This window comes from Canis lupus, chromosome 1 (genome assembly GCF_011100685.1).
Source record: "Canis lupus familiaris isolate Mischka breed German Shepherd chromosome 1, alternate assembly UU_Cfam_GSD_1.0, whole genome shotgun sequence".
Taxonomy (NCBI): Eukaryota; Metazoa; Chordata; class Mammalia; order Carnivora; family Canidae; genus Canis; species Canis lupus.
The window spans coordinates 99628226-99643396 of NC_049222.1; the positions used below are offsets into that span (position 1 = coordinate 99628226).

Genomic DNA, 15171 nt, shown 5'->3' on the forward strand with positions numbered 1-15171 from the left:
GCAGACACTGAGAGTTGGGGCAGGGAAGTGCAAGTAGTGAGGGTGGAGTCCAAAGGCAACTGATTGAGAACAATGTTTTACAGGAAATTTACTTAATTTCTAAATTCTGACCCAAATTTGGAAACCTGGAGCAAAGCAGCTACTTTTGTTTTATAAAACTATAGGGACAAGATCAAAGTTTGATTAATACAATGAAAGTGCCTGAGTGGCTCAGCTGGTTAAGCTTCCAGCTCCTGATCTCAGCCCAAGTTTTGATCTCAGGGTCATCAATTCAAGCTCCACATTGGGCTCCATGTTGGGTGTGGGGCCTACTTTAAAAAAGTAAAGAAAATAAAGAAAATAAAAGTTAACCACCAGTAGTGATATGACAGGATGACTCCAGGGATGTAGAGCTTTGAGCTGGAGGAACAAAACCAGAAATCCAGTTCCATTTATAGTCCTGGCAAGTCACAATCTCTTTGAGTCTGTCTCCTCGTCGACAAAGGGTAGTGGTGACAATACTTATCAGTAAGATTGCCATTTAGATTAAATTACAAAACATATATGAATTTTCATAGAACAACAACAAATAAAACTAGAATTTGCATGGTGCCACAGAAGACTCTAAATAGCCAAAGTAATCTTGAGAAAGAATAAAGCTAGAGGTATCACAATTCCAAATTTCAAGGTATACTACACAAAGCTGTACTAATTAAAAAAGTATGGTACAGGCACAAAAATAGACTCAGATCCATGGAACAAAATATGAGCCCAGAAATAAAGCTGCTTATATGGTCAATTATAACAAAGGAGACAAGAATATGCAACAGGGAAAAGAAAGTTCCTTCAATAAACAGTTCTGGGAAAACAAGACAGCTATATGCAAAAAATAATGAAACTGGGCCACTTTCTTATACCATATACAAAAATAAAGTCAAAATGCATTAAAAACTTGATTTTGAGACCTGAAACCATAAAATTCCTGAAAGAAAATAAAGGCAGTAATCTCTTGAACATTAGCCATAGCAACATGTCTATAAATATAGAGCCAAAGAAAACAAAAGCAAAAACAAACTATTGGGACTACATCAAAATAAAAAACCTCTGCACACCAAAGGAAACCATCAACGAAAAGGCAACCTTCAGAATGGGAGGAGATATTCGCAAATGATATATCTGATAAAGGGTTAGCATCCAAAATATGTAAAGAACTTATTTATTAATTCAACACCCAAAAGAGGAAACCATCCTATTAAAAAATACGCAGAGGACCTGAGAGATTTTTTTTCCATAGAAGACATATAAATGCCAACAGACACATGAAAATATGTTCGACATTATTCATCAGGGAAATACAAAGCTAAATCATAATGAGATATCACCTCACACCTGTCAGGATGGCTAGAATTAAGAAGACGAGAAATAGTAAGTGTTGGTGAAGAGGAGAAGAAAAAGAAACCTTCATGCACTCTTGGTGGGAATGTAAATTCATGTAGCCAATATGGGAAACAGTATGGAAGTCTCTCAAAATTAAATGTCAAAATACCGTATAATCCAGTAATTCCTCTATTGGGTATTTACCCAAAGAAAAGAAAACTAATTTGTAAAGATATACACACCCCTGTGTTTACTGCAGCATGATTTACAATAGCCATGAAACGGAAGCAGCCCACATGTCAAACGATGAATGGATAAAGAAGATGTGGTGTATATGTACAACGGGATATTACTCAGCCATAACAAACCATGATATTGTACAATTGACAACATGAACAGACCTTGAGGGTATTATGCTAAGTAAAATAAGTCAGAAAGACAAACACTGCATGATTTCACTTATGTATGGACTTATAAAACAAATGAACAAATAGACTTAAATACAAAGAATGAATTAGTGGTTGCCTGAGGGGAGGTGGGTAGATCGATGAGTAAAACAAATAAGGGGATGAGGTACAGAGTTCCAGTTATAATATAAGTCAGTCACAGGGATGAGAAGCACAACACAGGGAATGTAGTCAATGATGCTGCAATAATGTGTGCAGACAGTGACTACACTTACCAAGGTAAGCAATGAGTAATGTACAGACTTGTTAAATCACTATGCTGTACATCTGAAACAAATAGAATACTGTGTGCCAACTATACTTAAATTTATTATTTATGTATTTATTTTTAAATATTTTATTTATTCATGAGAGACCTACAGAGAGAGGCAGAGACACAGGCAGAAGGAGAAGTAGGCTCCGTGTGGGGAGCCCGATGTGGGACTCAATCCCAGGACCCCAGGATCACACCCTGAGCCAAAGGCAGATGGCTCAACTGCTGAGCCACCCAGGCGTCCCAACTATACTTAAATTTTAAAAAAGTGTGTTAAGCTGCTCTGTAATCCATAAATGTTCATCAAATATGAGTATTATATTACTGACTAATAAGACAAAGATTAAGAAGCTGTTAACATAAAGAGAATATAGTACAATAATCATTTTAATATTAAAATATTCTAAAGTTCCAATAGTTTCAATAATTCATTTTTCTATAATATATCATAAAAATAAAATTTAGCCACTTATAAGAACATAAGTAAAAGTCAAATGTTCACTGAAATAGTAGGAATCCAAGTCTTAAAAGTAATAATTCTATTAATAAAGTTAATATTAGGTTAGAATCATCTGGGCAGCCCTGGTGGCTCAGCGGTTTGGCGCTGCCTTCAGCCCAAGTCCTGATTCTGGAGACCTGGGATCGAGTCCCACATCAGGCTCCCTGCATGGAGCTTGCTTCTCCACACCTCTCTCTCTCTCTATCTCTCTGTGTTTTTCATGAATGAATACATAAATAAAATCTTCAAAAAAAAAAAAAGGTTAGAATCATCTAAACAGATCAGTCTATTATCTCAGTAGCAGAGCTTAAAGTAGCTAAGCTCATCTTTTTCTAAAAAGAACAAAAATTTTTAAATGTGGGAAATGATTCCTGAAATCACTGCAGTTAATTTCCTGTTGTTAATGTTGTTTTTCATCCTACAGCTGCTAACCACTTTTGGTTGTAAGCTTACCAAAAAATGAATCACTAGTAAAAATCATAAACAACCAAACTGAATTAAAGTTTTCTACCACAAACCCATTCTACGGTAAACACAAAATATTACTCACTTTAAATCCACTAAAATTTGGGAAAAAATCACTACAACTTACTGGGTTTATTAAGAACCTCAAGATAGAAAAAATCTCAAAGACCATCCATGCATCCATATTTTTTCCCAAATAGTATAATAAAAATAATCATTGAATTTATGGAAAAAAAATAATACTTTTTGAAAATCACTTGAAGTCATCAAAACTAAAGTTTATTATTTTTTTAAGATTTATTTATTTGAGAGAGAGAGTGAGCACGAGCAGGAGGCACAGAGGGAAAGGGAGAAAGAATCTTAAGCAGCCACTGTGACAAAGGTGGAGCCCGATGCAGGTCTGAACCCTGAAATCAGGACCTGAGCTGAAACCAAAAGTTGGATGCTTAACATGCTGCACCACCCCAGCATGAAAGCTAAAGGTACCACTAAAGCTTTTTTAAAATCAATTGTGTTCCTCCTTAAACTATTGCACTATTTCTCTTTCCTTCAAAATTCCATCTTTTTTTTCCTTGGAAAGAAATGCCTTCCTTCTGTCCTCATTACCTCTATGTTCACATGGTCCTCAACCTATTGTACCTGACTTACCAATTCTCTTTTCCCAAAATCATACTGTGTGAATAACCTTGAACAATACTAACTGGTGCTTAAAGAACACTTTCACCTGCACCTACTAACTGCTATGAGGCAGGTACCTGTACTTGTATTTTAGGTGTGGAAACTGGAAAACAAGCATAAACATCTGGCATGGATCTAGGCCTGGGTCCTGGCCTTTACCCTTGATGGCACACTCCTCGATCAGCTCTCATTCTTACAAAACTGTGTAGGCTGCTTACTTCTGGAGGCTCTTTGCTACTTAGCCTCCAAGACCCCATCTTCCAGGCTGCTCTTTCATGACTAGCATCCCCCAATATTCTTCTGTTGGCCTCTTGCCTCTGCCCCCCAGCAGTCTTGTCTATTTCTACTTATTCAGCCATAACCTTTAACTCTGGAGCCCACTTCTCAAATGTGGGCCTTGCTGGGCAGAAACTAACTCTTAAAAGCAGACCCAAACATCGGGAGCTTGAACACTCCAACAAAATCAATCCTCAACGATGTCCTCAGATTCTCACCATCCCTCTTGGCCTTTTCTTCCCCAGTTGCTTGGGTTATTCCTGCCGTTTTGCCTGTCCCTCCTGGTCATTCTCATGCACTATTTCACAACGGTTTCATTTTCTAGGTGGAATATTAAAATGGGTTCCTGGACTCATTTTGCCAATCCAACCCTAACATGACCCACCAAACAGACCTGCATGCAGGCTGGATTCATTACAGTCAGTCCCCGCGTCGAAAGCCTAAGATTGTTCTCACTGATCACTGAATTACAAAAACTTCTTAACCTACCTTTCAGGACTGTCCCATGATCTCCATTTGAAAATAATGATTCTAAAAATATTGTTATTTCTTAAAAATTTTAGTTCCAGTAGTTAACATACAATGTTACATTAGCTTCAGGTATACAATACAGTGATTCAATAATTCTGATACATTATCAACGCTCATCACAACAAATGTACTCTTAACCTCATCTATTCAAACAATGATCTTTAAACTTTTTATTCCATGCTAATATCATTTTATGCCCCAGCCCAAGATAACTTACTGTTTCTCCAATATACTCTGTACTTTCTGGCTTCTCTGTACTTGTTCATGCCATCTTTGCGTTCACCAAAATCATACAAAACCTCAAATGTCTGTGTCATAAATCACTCGCTAGTTCTTCCTGGATTCAACCAGAGCAGAGGTGCTTCTCACACCCCACCCAAATCTCCCTAATATTGTGTGCTTCTCCTTTGCACTAATCACAATCTAACTTAGCTCAGATTATTCCCTTGATCTTTCTCACATTCTCCAGAGGGCTTTAGCCATCCCGGGTACAAGCACTGCTTCCTCATCTGTGTTCACCCCGCACCTAAGGTGAGCACACAGCCTTGGCTCAATACAGGTTTCTGAATTAAATCACTGAGGGCAAAGGAAAAACTTCTATCCTTACCATAAGAACATGATGTGTTTTCATCCTGCACATCTCTTCCTGGTAGCACCCTGTCCCCCCAGCTCTCCCACAGGCCATATGCTCTACGACACCTGGGGACAGCACCCCATCCCCCAGCTCTCCCACGGGCCAGATGCTCTACGCACCCAGGGGGCAGCACCCTGTCCCCCTAGCTCTCCCGCAGGCCCTGTGCTCTACAACACCCAAGGGGCAGCACCCCGTACCCCCAGATCTCCTGCGGGCCCTGTGCTCTATGACACCTGGGGGCAGCACCCTGTCCCCCCAGCTCTCCCGCGGGCCATATGCTCTACAACACCCAGGGGGCAGAACCCCCCCCCCCCAGCTCTCCTCTGGGCCCTGTGCTCTATAATACCTGGGGGCAGCACCCCTAAGGCATTCACTGTTATCGTGGAGACTGAGGACAGTTTTATCACAGGATCTGGGGATCTCTGAAAAAGACTCTCCTCCCAATTCAGCTAAGGAGTGGGGAAGCAAGGTGTGCTTTTCCAGGTGTGAACATGGAAATAAAGAGAACCTCTTTAAGATGAACCTTTCCACGGACAGAGGAAGAGCGTAGGGGGCTGAAGAGGCAGAAACACAGGGACAAATTAGGTCAAGGCAAAAAGCAATGTGCCATTCATAGCTTTCCATGCAGAGCACAACAGGTCATGAAGTCCTGATATTAAGACTTGCATCTTGGGCTCAGTCAGTTGAGTGTGTTGTTCACACCTTCAGCTCAGGTCATGATCCTGGGGTCCTAGGATCAAGCTCCCACTTTAGGCTCCCTGCTCAGTGTGGAGTCTGCTTCTCCCTCTCCCTCCCCCTCCACTTGCTCACACACTCTCTCTCAAATAAGTAAAAATTTTTTTAAAGATTTATTTATTCTTTCATGAGAGACACAGAGAGAGAGAGAGAGAGGCAGAGACATAGACAGAGGGAGAAGCAGGCTCCTTGCAGGGAGCCTGATGCAGAACTCGATCCCCAACCACTGAGCCACCCAGGCATCCCATAAGTAAAATCTTAAAAAAGAAGATAGATACATACATACATACATAGATACACAGATACATAAATAAATAAAAGACTTGTATCTTGAGTCTTATTTGTTCAGGAAAATATACAATAGGAACAAAAGTAGACAAAACAATATAATGAACTTCCATGTACTTCTCAGTTTCAAAACTTATCAACTCATAGCCAATCCTATTCATGTTCCCAATGCTATTTTAATAACAGCTTTATTGAGAAACAATCCACATATCATACAATTCACAAATTTAAAGCACACGGTTCTTTTTTTTTTTTTTTAAGATTGATTAATTGGTTGATTTAAAAACCAAATGCATGTGCATAAATAAGGAGGGGGTAGAGGGACAGAGAGAATCTCAAGCAGATGTCCCGCTGAGCAAAGAGCCCCACACTGGGCTGGATCTCAATACCCTGAGATCATGACCTGGGCCCTGATCAAGAGTTGGATGCTTAACCAACTGAGCAACCCAGGTGCCCTAGTTCAATGGTTTTTTACTGTATTTGGGGTTAGCATCATCACCACAATCAATTTTGTAACATTTCATCACTCCAAAAAGAAACTCTTTACCTGCTGAAGGTAATTCCTGCATTAGGTAACTGCAAATCCACGTTCTGGCTCCCTGGGTTTTCCTATTCTGGATACTTTGGAATCATTCAGGATGTAGTGTTTTGTGTCTGGCATCTTCTACTCAGCTTTTTTCAAGATCTATCCATGCTGCAGCTGTGTTTATCACTGAGTAACATGCCACTACCTGGACAGCCCACATTTACTGATCAGGTGGTGGACATACAAGTTGTTTCCATTCCTTGGCTATTACGAATAATATTGCTATAAATACTGGTGCATTGCAAGATTTGTGTAGACATCTGTCTTCATTTTTCTTGGATACATACTTAGAGGTGTAACTGGCAGGTAAAACAGTAGTTTTGTGTTGAACTTTTTGAGGCATTGCAGACTACTTTCCATAGTGGCTGTGCCATTTTACATTCCCATCAGCAACACACAAAGGTTGCAATTTCCTCACACCCTCACCAACACTAGTGACTGTCTCGCCATTTATTTTTGTTGTAGTCACCTTTTTCACTGCAGCCATGCTAGAGGGACTGCAATGTGGTAACTCACTATGGTTCTGATTTGCATTTCCCTGATGACTGGTGATGTGATGTGAAGCATCTCTTCTGGTGTTTAGTGATCATTTGTTATCTTCTTTGCAGAAATATCTGTTCAGATCCTTGACTCATTTTTAAATTGGTTGTTGCTGTTATTATTACTAAGCTGTCTGGTTCTCCATCTATTCCAGACCCAAGTCCTTTCTCAGACATTTGACTTGCAATATTTTTCTCCCATTTTCTAGGTTGTTTTTCTACCTTCTTGATGATATCCTTTGGCACAGAAAAAAAATTAAATTTTGGTTTTGATTAAATTTCTTTTGTTTATTGTGCTTTTGGTGTCACAGCTGAGAAACTGTTGTCTAATCCAAGGCCATAAAAACTGACATCTATGCTTTCTCCTAATATTCAGGAATCTCGGCTCTTACTTTTAAGTTTGTGTTCCATTTTCAGTTAATTTTTGTGTGTTACATGATGTGGACCAGGAGACAAACATGCTCATCACGCCAGAGGCTCTCCTGCGCCCTTCTCAGTCCACACTTCCACCTCTCCAAGTAAACACTGTTTATTAACTCACTGCTCTAATCAGAACTTCACCAGCAGCAGCACAGCTCTCTCCTTAAAAACTTTTTATAATTTTTCTTCATAACTGTTAACCTGAGTAAACAAAAGTAAAGACAGTTCTGCTTCCTGGGTCCATAGATACCCCTCTAATCCATATGTCTAATCATTTCAGTACTCTGAAGAAATGAATGCATTCCTCTCACCTAAAGGGTACTTGCAGCAATATTATATAATTCCACAGAGAACACACAGAGGATGTCAACTACCAAGTCTCAAAGGTGACTCCAAGAATTCTAAGATGGAATTAAAGCAAAGGGTTGGCTATGAAGTGGTCTCTTCCAAATAAGAGAAAGACAAAGATAAGGTGGCATACAGAACAAAGGGAATGACAGAACTTTGGATCTAAAAGCAGCCTCATTTAAATTTCTAGGATGAGTGAGCCGCTTCCCCTGAGGGAATAGGTGTCGTTATACCTCCTGACAAGCCTCTGGTGTTGGTTAGCAGCTGTGATCCTACAACTATGGGGATTCTACAGTCTCTGTCCATTCTGAGTCCACAGAAAAGCCTATCTCTAATTCCTCACATTATCTTTAAAAAGATACATTTCTAGATATTTCTAGATATTAGACAGATTTTCACCATGGGAGGGCAGTCTTATTCTAAGATGCTGCAGAAGTCTGAAAGTAAAGATAAGAACTAGACATATCTTAAAATAGTGTTAAACACTACTTTCACATTTTATTTTTTTTAAATTTTATTTATTTATTCATGAGAGACAGAGAGAGAGACAGAGAGACAGAGAGACAGAGAGAGACAGAGACAGGCAGAGGGAGAAGCAGGCTCCACGCAGAGAGCCCGACATGGGACTCGATCCTTGGTCTCCAGGATCACGCCCTGGACCAAAGGTGGCGCTAAACCACTGAGCCACCCGGGCTGCCCTACTTTCACATTTTAAAAAGGTAAACAATGACACTTATCTAGAAGCAGAAATTGTCATACATGGTCTAGTAAAAAATACACTTAGGAAAACAAAGGAATGGAATATATGAAAAATTCGATAAGCAGCATTATGCTTCGTATACTTATAAAATATCTAAGTATCCTCACAAGACTGTAAGCTCTTACAAGAAAAAAGAAAAAAATAAAATAACCCAGGGGATCCCTGGGGTGGCTCAGAGGTTTAGCTCCTGCCTTTGGCCCAGGGCGTGATCCTGGAGTTCCAGGATCGAGTCTCACATCAGGCTCCCTGCCCGGAGCTTGCTTCTCCCTCTGCCTGTGTCTCTGCCTCTCTCTCTCTCTCTCTCTCTCTCTCTCTCATAAATAAATAAATAAAATCTTAAAAAAAAAAAAAAAAAACAGCAGCCTCTAGCATTTACCAAGTCCATACATATGGCAACAACAAAGTAAACATTTTATTTTTATTTTATTTTTTAAAGTAAACATTTTAAATGCCATGTTCCAATACCAGCACTCAATCATCCTGCTAACTTATGAAGGTACACATGCACACACTAATCCCCCAAATCACAGAGAAACACAAAGGCTTTGCAATAATGAAAATGATTTGGGAAAAGAACAAAGTTGGAGGGTGTGTGATACCTAATGGCACAATATTCTGTAAACCTGCTATAAGCAGGAAGCCAGCAATGGGGCAGAACTGAGGATCTAGAAACAAACCTTTGCATTCATGGTTAATAGATTTTTGACAAAGATATCCAGGTAACTCAATGGGGTAATTAATCATCTTTTCAACATACTGTCCTCAGAAGTTGAATATTGATGTACAAAAACTGAACTCAGACCCTGACCCCACAACACATACAAAAACTAACTCAAAATAGATCACAGACCTAAATATAAAAGATCAAACTACAAAATTCTGTGAGAACATAAAAAATCTTTAACCGTTTAGCCAATTAATTCTAGCCTTGACACCAAAAGCCATAAAACAGTCATAAAAGAAAAATATAATTTGAGCTTTACAAAATTAATGTGTATGTCAAAAGACACTATTTAGAAAATGAAAATCTCTGCCATGGATGGGAAGAAAAAAAGATTGCAAGCCGTATATCTGATAAAAGAACCTGTATTCAGAATACATAAAGAACCCTCACACTCATAATAAGACAAACAACCTAGTTAAAAACAGGCAAGGGGCGCTGGGCTGGCTCAGTTGGTGGAACAGTGTAATCCTTGATCTTTGGGTTATAAGATCCACATTCAATGTAGAGATCACTTAAAAATAAAATCATTTAAAAAAGGGCAAAATTTGATATACAGGTTTAATTTCAGTCTTATCAAAATTCCAGCAAGACTTTTTGTAGATATAGACAAGATTATTCCAAAACTTATGTGGAAAGGCAAAAGCATCAGAAGAGCCAAAAACAATTCAGAAAAAAAGGGAGGAATCTTTCTGATTTCAAGGTAGCACCAGATGCTGAGGAGGATGTATGATCTCTCATTCTTGGCGAGTGGGAATTTAAAATGGTGTAGTCACTCCAAAAAATTTTTTCAAACTAAACATTTGTTTACCATATGACTTAGCAATTACACTCCCAGGCATTTCCCTGAGAAAGATGAAGACTGATGTTCACATAAAAACCTGTCTATGACTGTTAACAGCAACTTTATTAGGAATAGCCCCAGACTGGAGCAACCAGATGGGCTTCCACAGATGAGGGGGTAACCCAACTGTGCACATCCTTATGATGGAATAGTACTCATTAATAAAAAGGAATGAACTATTAATATACAACTTGATCAACAACCTGGATGAATGTCCAGAGAATTATGCTGAGTGAAAAAAGTCAATTCCAAAAGGTTACACATTACATTGTTCCAGTTTTATAACATTCTTGAACAAATTTTAGAAACAGATTAGAGGTGCCGGGAGCTAGGGATGGGAGGGAAAAAAAAACAACAAAGATTTCTGTGCTTATAAAGGCAGAACATGTGGAATCCCTGCAGGGATCATAAATGTTCTCTCTTCGACTGTATCACCCCCAATATCCTGGTTGGGATAACATACCACAGTTGTGCAAAATGTTATCATTAGAGGAAACTGGGCAGAGCATACATAAGATCTCTCTGTACTATTTCTCTTCTTTTCCTTTTTTTTTTAATTTAAAGATTTTATTTATTCATGAAAGACAGAGAGAGAGGCAGAGACATAGGCAGAGGAAGAAGCAGGCTCCCTGCAGGGAGCCCAATGCAGGACTCGATCCCAGGACCCCAGGGTCATGCCCTGAGCCAAAGGCAGATCTTCAACCACTGAGACACCCAGATGCCCCTCTCTGTACTATTTCTTACAAATGTATGTGTCTATAACTATCTCAAAATAACATTTTAATTAAAAAACAAAATCTATCAAGGAGTACTGATTATAGTAGAATGCAAGATATTGGATAAATCAACACCAGGGACCACATTAAGGATGGTTTTATAAAATAACCTGATAGTTAACAGACAGCTCAAGGGAAAAGAACGAAAAGTCCAAAAACGACTCCGTCAGCTGTGGGAACGGGGAAGTGGGGGGGCTTTCACACTGGACAGGGGAGGCGGCTGTTCAATTAATGCTGCTGGGACATGGGCAGAGCTGCCTACAAAACAGGAGGTAACACTTTACAAGAACTATAAATTCTAACAAAGCAGAGATTTAAATGCAAAAACAAAAAACAAGACAAAACAAAAAAACAACAGTGGTCCTAGAAGACAGTGTGCAAACCAATGGAAAACTTTTCTGATCATGTAGAAGTGGGGGAGGTAATTCTGACTCTGACACAAAGCTCAACAATATAGTCTTCGCGGCAAGACTGTCAAGAGCAAAGCCAAAGACAAATGATAAACTAGAAAACAATGGTTTTGAGTGACGGCACATAGACCTAACTTCCCTTGTAGAGAAATCCTAAAACTCAGAGAAGACCTATAAAACACAACAGAAAAGAAAAGCAAAAGATACAGATAGCTCCAGAAAAAAGCACACACAGCTGTAAAATACGAGAGAGATTCAAACAGACTCACAGTAAGAGTCATTTAACCTAGCAGATCACCAAAGACAAAACCTTGATACACTATACGAAGGAGGATTTTACACAGGCCCTTGGCATTCTGTGGAGAGCAACTACATACGTGCATGCCCAGCCTGCAGATGTAACCCTCAAATATAGTTGCACAGATGTGCAATGACATACAAAGTGTTATTAACTGCATCAATGTATTAAGCAAAGACCTAGAAACACTGAAAATTTCATGCAAGAATTCTTTTAAAAAATGGCAATTTTAAAATATACATATTTGCTTCTGGGTATATCAGATATCTCTGGAAAGATTCACAAGAAAATGACAACACTATATTCTACCAAAGGTCTTAACAGAGTGAGAAGTGTCCCTAGAGTCATACAGTGTGGTGGTCCTTAGCAGTGGCTGCTGGGATGGGAACCTGGTGGTTGGAGACAGAAGCTGCAGGAGGAGTTTTTGTGGTTGTACCCTTATGACATAAGAAATACATATTTGGTGTCTGCCCCCAGTTCCTGATACAGAGCTCCAAAACCACTTGGAATTTCCTGGGCGACGGGAATATCATTCATTCTAAGGAGGGGACTCTGGAGTGGACTCCCTGATGGCTTATGGATGAGGGCTGGTCATGAGAAAGACCATCCAGGACTAGAAGCTTGGAACTTTCAGCCCCTCCACCCACTCTGTTCTGATGAAGGAGAAGGGCTAGAGATTGGGTTAATTCACCCATCACAATTGCATGAGGAAGCCTCCACAAAACCCCCTAAAGTACAGGGTTCAGAAAGATTTCAGGTTGGCAGGCACATCCATGAGCTGAGAGTAGAGCATACCGCAATTCCAAGGGGACAGAAGCTCCTGGGCTCAGGGCCCCTCCAGACCTCATATCATATATCCCTTCACCTGGCTGTACACCTGTATCCTTGACCACGTTCCTCGTTAAATAATAAACCAATAAACATAAGCATCTGAGTTCTGTGAGACATTATAGCAAATAATCTACCCTACAGAGGGGGCGGTGGGAAACTGGAGACCTCCTAGTTGTGACTGGCACCCAAAGTGGGGCAGTTTTGTGGGACTGAGTCCTTAACATGTTGCATGTGATGCTAACTCTGGGCAGACAGAGTCAGAATTGAGTTGAATTGTAGGACATCCAGCTGGTATCTGAAGGAACAGGAAGGAGCGGGGCAGCTTGAGGCCAGAAAGCAGCCCAGACACACAAGTCAACTGGTCCAAGGACAAGAACAGGCAAGAGGTAGGCTGTCAGGGCTTTCCCAAAGGAGAAGTTCATGTTTGGGATTTATTTTTAGTTTTTTAATTAAGTAAATAAATAAGCAAGCACTACATTTAATTCATTTATTTATTAAGATCTATGCTCAACATGGGGCTTAAACTCACAATCCAGAGATCATGAGTCACATGCTCTACTGACCGAGATAGGCAGGTGCCCTTAGGTTTGGAATTTATTTTTAAGATTTATTTATTTATTTTAGGGAGAGATAGGGTGAGGGGAGGGGGGCAGAGACAGAAGGAGAGAGAGAGAAAGTGAGAATCCTCAGGCCAACTTCCCACTGAGCGTGGGGTCCCACAGTGCTCAGTCCCAGGACTCTTGAGATCATGACCTGATCATGGTGGTCTAACCGACCGAGCCACCCAGATGCCCCTGTTTGGAATTTATTTTAAAATATGAGGCAACACCAGAGGATTTTATGCAAAAGCTCTGTACAATTAGACTTATTTTAATAAGTCTATAATGAATATTGGAGTGGAGAAGGAGAAGGAGAACACAGGGAGATGAATCAAGAGACTACTGAAACATCTGAGGGAGAAGTGTCAGTCCCTGGAAAAAAGATGGTGGCAGGGTAGACCATACCAAATAGATACTGCTGTGCTAGATCTCAAAGGACTCAGTAACAGATCCAATTTGAAAGTGAGGGAAAGAAGGTGATTTAGATCAGTGGTTCTCAAGTTTTCACGGCACCTGGGACATTTGTTAAAAATGTAAGTTGCTGGGGAGCATCCAGAGCTGCTGGTTCTGTGGGTCTGAGGTACAGAGCTGCTGCCACCTGAGTTTTAAATTAGCAGCCCTGGCAATTCACACACTGATGGGTCTCCTACACATTTTGGGACGCGCTCATTTCAACAACTCCCAACCTTCTGGCTTACATCAGACCGTGGGTGAAGCTAGGACGGGGACATCATTTATGGGAAAAGAGAACAATGTGGGAAATTGAAAGCATTAAGGGTGGACACTCCTCACAGCCCACACGGGTTAGAGGGACAAAGACAGACTCCGCTGGGCACAAGTGGTAGCTAGTACTGGATTACTTCCGTAGGGCTGCCTGAAGGCTCTGACAGAAGCAGTCGAGTGTGCCTCCTATGAAACGTGATTTTATGTGGAATGCCACGAGGCTGAGGCCTCCACGCATGTCAGAAGCCTATGATAACCATAATGCTGGCACTGGCTGCCTCTCCAAGTGTACCCTCTCCCTGCCCAAATCACTCAGCCCCAGCCATACTGTCTTTTCCATTTTGATACCAACTTGGCTTGCTCCCTTACTATGCTCAGGTCTCTGCTAAACTACCTAAAATACTAACTCCCTTTCTTAAAAATGTATTAAATAGACTTTATCTTTTAAGGCAGTTTTTAGGTTCATGGCAAACTGAGAAGGTACATAGATTTCCCATATCCCTTTCTTTCTTAGCAACTCCTTACTTTCTGGTGCTTGTAAGGTATCCAAGGCTCATCTTGTATGCTCCATGCCCCAGTCCTGGAATCAGCCATTTCTTCAAGAAGGCTGTTTCTTTTTGTTTTGTTTTGTTTTGTTTTTTAATTGCAGAAGGTGTTAGAAGCCAAGATCTGGGAGGCACCTGAGTGGCTCAGTCAGTTAAGCATCCAACTCTTGATTTGGGCTCAGGTCATGACCTCAGAGTCCTGTGACTGAACCCTATTGGGGGCTCTGTGGTCAGCGCTGAGTCTGCTTGAGATTTTCTTTCCCTCTCCCTCTGACCCCACCCCTGGCATGTGCACTCGCTCTCTCTCAATAAATATATAAAATCTTAAAAAAAAAAAAAAAAAAAAGAAGCCAAGATCTGTGTGCTGGGTTTTTGCTGCTGCTGGAGAGTCACTGCCTCTATGCCTTCCCAGCCTATGGCAAGGAGACAGGTGTGTGTACACCGGCCCATGTACACACACATGTCTACAGACATTTCTAGATGGAGCCACCAGTGTATGTATTAAGCTGAACACGGGTTCATATCGATGTCTCCAGTTCTGACCTATTACCATGTGCACCCCCTTATCTGTAGCCTCCCTCCAGCAGGG

At 40.5% G+C, this 15171-nt stretch overlaps 1 protein-coding gene across 3 annotated transcripts in view; it reads right to left on the reverse strand.

Annotated features, from left to right (window-relative positions):
- CENPP (centromere protein P) overlaps nucleotides 1-15171 on the reverse strand; it is a 218820-nt gene that overhangs the window by 105768 nt on the left and 97881 nt on the right. The window lies entirely within an intron of this gene.